Consider the following 8,421-nt stretch of genomic DNA (forward strand, 5'->3'; position numbering starts at 1 on the left):
CCAGCAGTAACAAGACCACTGCCACTGCATTGTCAGTGGAGGCCATGTGGGTCATCTGGACTTTTACCTCTGTCTGGCAGTAACAAGGTTTGATTACAAGTAACAAAGCATTAACAAGGAACAATGGCACCCTGTCAGAGTAGTGTCAGAGAAAGCCAGCTAAAACAGAAGGCTTAAATAAGATCCATTTTCTCAATACAAAAAGGCTCAGGTTTCAATAAAAAAATTACTTATACTAAGAATCAGGAAGATCTCAAAATAAATTTAAAAATACAATCAATAAGGCAGTTCTAACTTATGCAATAAGACAAGAAAAGGAAATAAAAGGTATTCTGATTGGTAAGGAAGAAATAAAGCTGCTTGTTTTTGATGATGTGATCATCTATGCAGAAAATTCAAAAGAATCAACAAAAAAATTCTAGAACTAATAAGTGATTATGGTAAGGTAGCAGGATACAAGGTTAATATATGAAAGTCAATTGCTTTCCTATACACCAGCCATGAACAAGTGGAATTTGAAATTAAAAACACAATACCATTTACATTAGCGTTGTCCAAAATGAAATATGTAGGTATAAATCTAACAAAACCTGTACAAGACCTATGTGAGAAAAACTGCAAAACTCTGATGAAAGAAATCAAAGAACTAAATAAATGGGGAGCTATTCCATGTTCATAGGTAGGAAAACTCAATATTGTAAGGTGTCAGTTCTTCCCAACATGGTCTCTAGATTGAATGCAATTCCAATTAAAATCCCAGTAAGTTATTCTGTGGATATCAACAAACTGATTCTAAAGTTTATATGGAGAGGCAAAAGATCCAGAATAGCCAACAGAGTATTGAAGAACAACAAAGTTAGGGCTTTCATAATCAAGGCAGTATGTATTGGTGAAAGAATAGATGGATCAATGGAACAGAATAAACAGCCCAGAAATAGACCCACCTAAATATAGTTAACTTATCTTTAACAAAAAAAGCAAAGGCAATACAATGCAGCAAAGACAAACTTTTCAACGAATGGTGCTAACAACTGAACATCCACATGCAAAAAAAAAAAAAAAAAAGGAATCTAAACACAGACCATACACCCTTCACAAAAGTTAACTTAAATGGATCACAGACCTATATGTAAAATGTAAAACTATAAAACTCCTGGAAGATAAAATAGGGAAAACTCTAGATGACCTTGGGTTTGATGATTTTTAGATACAACACCAAAGGCACAATATATGAAAGGAAGAATTGATAAGCTGGACTTTAGTAAAACTAAAAACTTCTGCTCTGAAAAAGATACTGTCAAGCTAATAAAAAAAAAAGCCACAGATTAGGAGATAATATTTGAAAAAGATATATCTGATGAAGGACTGTTACCCAAAATATACAGAAAACTCTTAAAACTCAACAATTAAAAAAAAAAACGATTAAGAAATGGGTAAAAAGAGGGGGTAATGGTGAAATGTGTAACAGGCCCAGGTAGGTAGATTTGTTATCTTAATTTCTCCCACACACCACAGTCTTCCAGGGGACAGGTTGCTTGCAGCTCAGAGCTCTGCTGCTCCAGGGGAACCCATCCATCAGTGGAGCAGGCAATGTGGGGGCTGGGAAGGGGAAAAAACAAAAACTAACCAAACAAAAAAAGGACAAAGACCTAATAGATATCTCACAAAAGAAGATATACAGATGGCAACTAAGCATACAAAAAGATGCTCCAGTTTATATGTTATCAGGGAAATGTAAATTAAAAACAACAGTGAGATACTACAACACAGCAACAGAATGGCCAAAATCCAGAATACTAACAACACCAAATGTTAATGAGGATGTGGAGCAACCGGAACTCTCATACATTGTTGGTGTGAATACAAACTGTACAACCACTTTGGAAGACAGTTTGTCAGCTTCTTACAAAACTAAACATATTCTTTTAGCAGGAGGAGGAGAAAAGGAAGGGGAAGAGAATGAGGAAGAGGAAGAAGAAGAAAAAGAAGAGCAAGAAGAGTAAGAGGTAGGAGGTAGAAGGAGCTAAATGGAAATTTTAAAACCTAAAAATACAATAACCATCAGTGGATGGGCCCAATGGCAGAATGGAGGGCACAAAGGAAAGTATCAGTGAACTAGAAGATAGGACAATAGAAATTATTTAATCTGAACAAAAGAGAGAAAATACACTGAAAAAAATTGATCAGGTCCTCAGTGTCCTGTGGGATTATAACAAAAGATCTAACATTTGTATCATCAGAGTCCTGGAAGTAAAGGAAAAAGAAAACAAGACTGAAAAAGTACTCATATAATAACTAAAAGGTTCCCAAATTTGTCAAGAGACATAAACCAACAGATTCAAGGTGCTGTGAAGATATTTTGTAATTAAAGTCCATAATCAGTTAACTTCAAGTAAGAGAGATTGTCTGGATAACCTGGTTGGGCCTGATTCAATCACTTGAAAGGCCTTAAAAGCAGAGCTGAGGTTTTCCTAATCAAGAAGAAATTCCACCTGTGTACAGCAGCTTCAGTCCGTGCCAAAGAGTAGACTTGTAGAATGAATGCTTTATCCGCTATCATGGGATTCTACACAACAGTGCTTCTGGTAAAGGAACTCACTTCAAAACAAATGAAATGCAGCAATGGGCCCATACTCATGGAAATCGCTGCTTATCACGTTCCCCATCATCCTGAAGCAGTTAGTTTGCTGGAATAGTGGAATGACATTTTGAAGACTCGGTTACAGCACTGGCTAAGTAACAATACCTTCCTGGGTTGGGGCAATGTCCTCCAAGAGGTGGCATATCCTCTAAATCAGCCTCCCATAACCAGGATTCACAGGTCCAGGAATCAAAGGGTGGCAACGGGAATGGCTTCACTCACGATTATCACTGATGATTCACTATCAAAGATTTTGCTACCTGACCACACAAACTTAGGTTCTGCTGGTCTAGGCTGGTCTAGTGGTCCTAGTTCCAAAGGGAGGAATGGCTCCACCAGGAGACACGACAATGATTCCACTGAAATGGAAATTGAAACTGACATCTGGCCACTTTGGGGTCCTCATGCCTCTGAATACACAGGTAAATAAGGGGTTACTCTAGTGGCTGGAGTGATTTATCCTTATTAACAAGGGAAATTGAGTTTCTACTATACAGAAAGTAAAGAAGAATATACAGGAGATACCCTAGGGCACCTGTTAGTACAGTCAGTTCTCTTTATTTGTGGTAGTTATGTTCTACAAAGCCCATACAAACACTGAGTAGTAAATATTGAACCACTGTTTCCAGGGGAAATATGTCTATATTTCACATGTATACATATATTTCTCACATAGATTACAATCTTAAATCCTAAAACAACTCATCCTGGTAAATTCTGTTTTCTTTATTTCACAAAAGGAAAAATGCTACAACTATTTCAAAAAGTTTCATTTTTTTGTAAAGTGAAAATGAGGTTCAGAAATGTTAAGTGACTTGCCTGAGGCCACCTCACCAGCAGGTGCCAGAGTTGGTATTCAAACCCTGTCCAACTGGCCCCAGAGCTGGAACTTCTTGTACTATCATTGCATTGTCCTACTGGCTATATCTTCTGGTTATCTTTATATTAGAGCTGCAACAAAAAGCAGAGTGTAGCCTTGTGTATAACCTAACTTAGAAACATGCCCAGCAATTGATTCAAATTTTTCTCTGCTCTGTCCATATCTGCAAATGACCACAAAAGCCTGCTAGTCTTGATTGGAGGATTATAAGGGAATTCAAAAATACAGAATCCCTGAATAATGAGGGTCAACTGTACTATCACGCCCAGAGAAACAGAATGTATAGGATTATATAAATATGTATAAATATAAATAATATGTATATATGATTTATTATAAGAAATTGGCTCATGCAATTATGGAGGCTAAAATTTCCATGATCTGCCATCTGCAAGGTGAAGACCCAGGAAGGCTGGTGGTGTAGTTGTAATCTGAGTCTGAAGACCTGAGAACCAGGAGAGTCAATGGTATAAGCTCTAGTCCAAGGCCAAAGGCCTGAGAACCAGGGGAACTAATGGTGTTAGTCCCAATTCAAGGGCAGGAGAAGACCTATGTCCCAGTTCAACAATCAGGCAGAGAAGGTGAATTCTCTCTTTCTCTCCTATTTGTTCTATTCAGGCCCTCAATGGATTGGATGATGCCCATCCACATTGGGGAAGTCAATCTACTTTACTCACTTTACTGAGTTAAATGCTAATCTCATCTGGAAACACCCCTAGAGACACATCCAGAAATAATGTTTAATAATGTGACCCATCAAGTTGACACATAAAATTAAGCATAATATCCTGAAATTAAATCAATGGAAAGCTGTAAAAAATCGAATTCAGCCAGGACCACTGATGGCCCAGACCCTTCAGAAATGAAGATTTGGGTCACTTCACCAGGTAAAGAACCACAACTAGCTGAGGTGCTTGCTGAGGGCAAAGGGAATATGAAATGGATAGTGGAAGAAGATAGCTATAAATACCAGCTACAACCATGTAACCAGCTGCAGAAATTAGGGCTATAATCGTTACGAGTGTTTCTTCCTGGTTTTGTTATAAATATTTTGTATATATTTTAAGCAATTATTTTTGGTTTCTTCCCTCTTACTCCTTTACCATCTAAGATATATTAATGACAATTAATTTTATATCACATTTTTAAGAATATCAAAAAGAAGAGTGAATATTACCCTAGGATTTTGCATCCTCTTCTGGAGAAAGGGTTAGTGTGTTTGGTTGTATGGAGTATGTGTGATGTCGGGTGGAAGTACGATTCCGTTGATGTCTTTATGTGGAGGCTAAGTATGGTTTATGGAGTTGTGTGTGTGTGCCAAGTAGACAAATAGTGGACTGTAATGGTCTTTATGACATGTCCACTTGGCTAGGCTATAGTCCCCGGGTACTAAATAAAAAATCCATGATCCATTAAAGTTGACTTTAAGTAAGGGCAGTTGTCCTGGACAATTTGGATGACCCCATTCAATCAACTGAAAGAGCTTAAGGTGGAGCTGAGGCTTCCTTGAAGAAAAAGAAGTTCCACCTGTGGACAGAAATTTCCGCATACGCCTGAGTTTCAGCTGCCCTCCCTGACAGCCTGCCCTGTGTATTTTAGACGTGCCTAGACAGCCCCCGCAATCACATGAGCCAACTCCTTGCCATAAATCTCTTCATATATGTCTCCTACTGGTTCTGCTTCTCTGATAAACGTGCCAAAAGAGAATTAAGGCTGCAGATAGAGTTAAGCTTGCCATTCAGCTGCAGTTGACTTTAAGATAGGGGGCTTTAGCTTAGATTACCCAAGTGAGCCCAATGCAATCTGATGCAGCATGAGAAAGACTGGACTGCCATTGCTGGCTTTGAAGGTAGCAAGGAGCCATGAGCCAAAATGGTGGCAGCCTTTAGAAACTGGCATCGATGAGGAAGCTGATTCTCCCCTAAGCTTCCAGAAGGAATGCAGCCCTGCTGACGTCTTGATTTTAGCCCAGTGAAACCAGCTTCAAACTTCTGACCCCCCAAACTGTAAGATAATACATTTCTGTTGTCTTAAGCCACTAGGTTTGTTTGGTAATTTGTTACAGCAGCAATTAGAAACAAATATACCAAATATATGAAGTCTGTCTTAAAGTTTTCCTTAGACTCAGAGAGCGATATGGATACATACACATATATAGTTTAGAAATATATATAGTTTATAATTATATTGTTCATATATAAATATGATTTAGATTATAAATATATAAATTATTAATATGAATTTTGATATAAAAATTATAGCATTGACTTTATTCTTTATAAAAGAAATTCATAAAAATAATTACCATTAGGATTAGTCTCGCATAAGAGAATGTTCATATAGATAGAAGCTCTCACTGAGGCAGTACAAGATAACAGATGTTAAGATTCACAACAGAGCCCCCTATGAAGAATCAAGAATATGAAAGGGACAGGAAAGTGTGGAGAGAAAGGAGATTGTCATGTGAAGACTATCTTTGGAAGAAGATATTGCATGTGGTGTAGGGCTCAGCTGAGAGCCCCACCTCACCCCAAACCAAGGAAGCAAGGAGGAACCTGCCGTACTGTGGGATGGGGAGCCTCCCCAGAGCTTTAGGTGTTATTCCTGTGGGGCGAGGATAGGACTGGCTCCCCCTGAGGCCATAGAGATTAACATCCCCTGTGGCAGGTCCAAGAGTCGGATACTTGCTGGGATCTACATACCCAGAGCCTGTCCCCCTATAGGAGAGAGTAAGCAGGCATGAGGTTACCATGGGTCCAGTCCCAGCAGACCACCTGGAGAGGCACAGGGGCAGTAAGTTACAGTTCACATATAGAACAGTTCACATATGGCCACCTGATGTAAAGATGCATCTGTCTGGGACAAGGGACAGTGCCCATAAGAGAAAGGTTGGGGTCAGGTTATAATGATACTCTGTTCCTATAATATCTTTCCTTCCCCCTTACTAGTCTCCAGACCCACTGCTTCCTGTTTCAACTTTTGGGGGTCAGGAACTGGCAGGGTGAGGGGGTTAGAGGAAGAGAAAAAAGGGAGGAGAGATTGAGATGAAGCCAACTATAATCCTAGAATGGTACAAGTCAGCCAAATTAAATCAACTAATAACTGGTACAGGCATAACATTTGCAGGTTCCCATCAATATTGATTTGCCCATTTAGTGAAATGTATATATCTGAGCCAAGGATGGATTGACAAAAGGGGCGTGATCGACATAGAAAAGCAAACTCTCCATTCTATTCAGAACTTCCCAGAAAGATATAAGAAACAGAGGAAATTTTTTCACGAGAAAGGTACTTTGATGGTAGAACAGAGTTCATTGGGTTTCCACAGAAGTTGGATTAAGGACCCACCTTAATAGTCAGTGTCTAATCAGAGAGCAGAAACCATATAGTTATCTGAACAGGGAAATTTTAATTTAAAAAGTTATTAACTACAACAGAGGATTAACTATAAAGGGAGAACCCTGGGGCTGATGGGGCTTACCCACAGAGGGAAGAAACTTGTAAGAGAGGCCCCCTTCCCAAGGCTAGGATTCAGTTTTTACCGAAGAAGTCCACCAGAGAAGATTTCTGAGCTGTTCTGGACCACAGCTGGTCCACAGGTGCTTGGAGCTGAGGCTGGCAAGCAAGGAACTTCAGCTGGGACCAGAATGCAAGGAACGATCTCCTGCGGTGGAGGCAAACAGAGGCTGGCAAACTGGAAACCTTGGCTGGAACTCATTGGGAATTGGACCTCTGGGAATGCTACAAGGGAAAATCATCCACAAAAGGTGCCATACCTCAGAAGTTGTTGTAAAGCCACCAGAGATGCTGGGTGGAGGCCCCTGCAGAGAGGTGCTATGTTCTGTTGGCCACTAGACTCTGCAGGCTGCCACACATGCTGCAGGAGCCTGGCCTGCAGAAGCTGGCCCACGAAGGAGGCTGCTAGAAGGAGCACAAATGGGTGAAACAGAAAGGGTACCTTTCCTCCTTCAGTGTCCCTCCTGCGCCCTCTACTGACAAAGCTTAATATGCCGCCAGCTGCAAAAGAGAGATGCTTATAAAATATAGCTCCGGAACACTGGATTTAGAGCTGAGCAGGCAAAAGGGTGGATTTGGAGCTGAGAGGCAATACCTTGATAACTGGAACACTGGAAAAACCATTCTCTTCCCGTGTTTTTATTTGTCTGTTCATCAGACAAAATGGATCTGTAAATCAACTTCCTAGGTATCTAAACCCTAAGGTTTCTTTAGACACCACCATCACCACCACCATCATCAAAGAATTCCAGGGCAACAAAAACCAGTTCTTGAGATTTGCTCTAGGACAGGTGCTTGCATACATTATCTCCCTGATGCAGAATAACACAATCTACAGTGTTATATATTGAATAGTAAGCAGTATGTAAGTATATGCTACTGTTCTTCTTATTTTAACAAACATACGAGGAAACTAAAGTTCAAGAACACACAGCTAGTAACTGATGGATCTAAAAATCTGAGCCTAGGACCATCTCACTAGAAAATTGCTGCTGTGTTCACTAACTCAGCCTTTCCCACCAAGAGACTAATTTTTGCGTGATGTGCTAAGAAATTCCATGTTCTAGGCTAAAACGTGGTGCCTCAACTAAGGTCCTGCCTTTGAGAAATCCTGCTGGCAAGAATCTGTTACTTTTAGGACAACATCTTTTCCAAGAATGCGTTAAAAAATGAAACAGAGGTGCTGGTTTTCTTTAAGAAATTTGATAGCTTCATTGTGATTACACTTAAAGTATAGTTGTACACACATCTCCGCTGCTGGGAGATTTTATCAGCCTAACATCTATGGCGCAGTGAGTAAATGCTAGGCATTGTGCTAAGTTCTGTGCATGCCTTTTGCTGTGTAATCTTTGCCACAGCCCTGTGGGTACAGATAGTAGTCCCA

The sequence above is a fragment of the Hyperoodon ampullatus genome (genome assembly GCF_949752795.1).
Source record: "Hyperoodon ampullatus genome assembly, chromosome: 12".
In the NCBI taxonomy this organism is placed as follows: Eukaryota; Metazoa; Chordata; class Mammalia; order Artiodactyla; family Ziphiidae; genus Hyperoodon; species Hyperoodon ampullatus.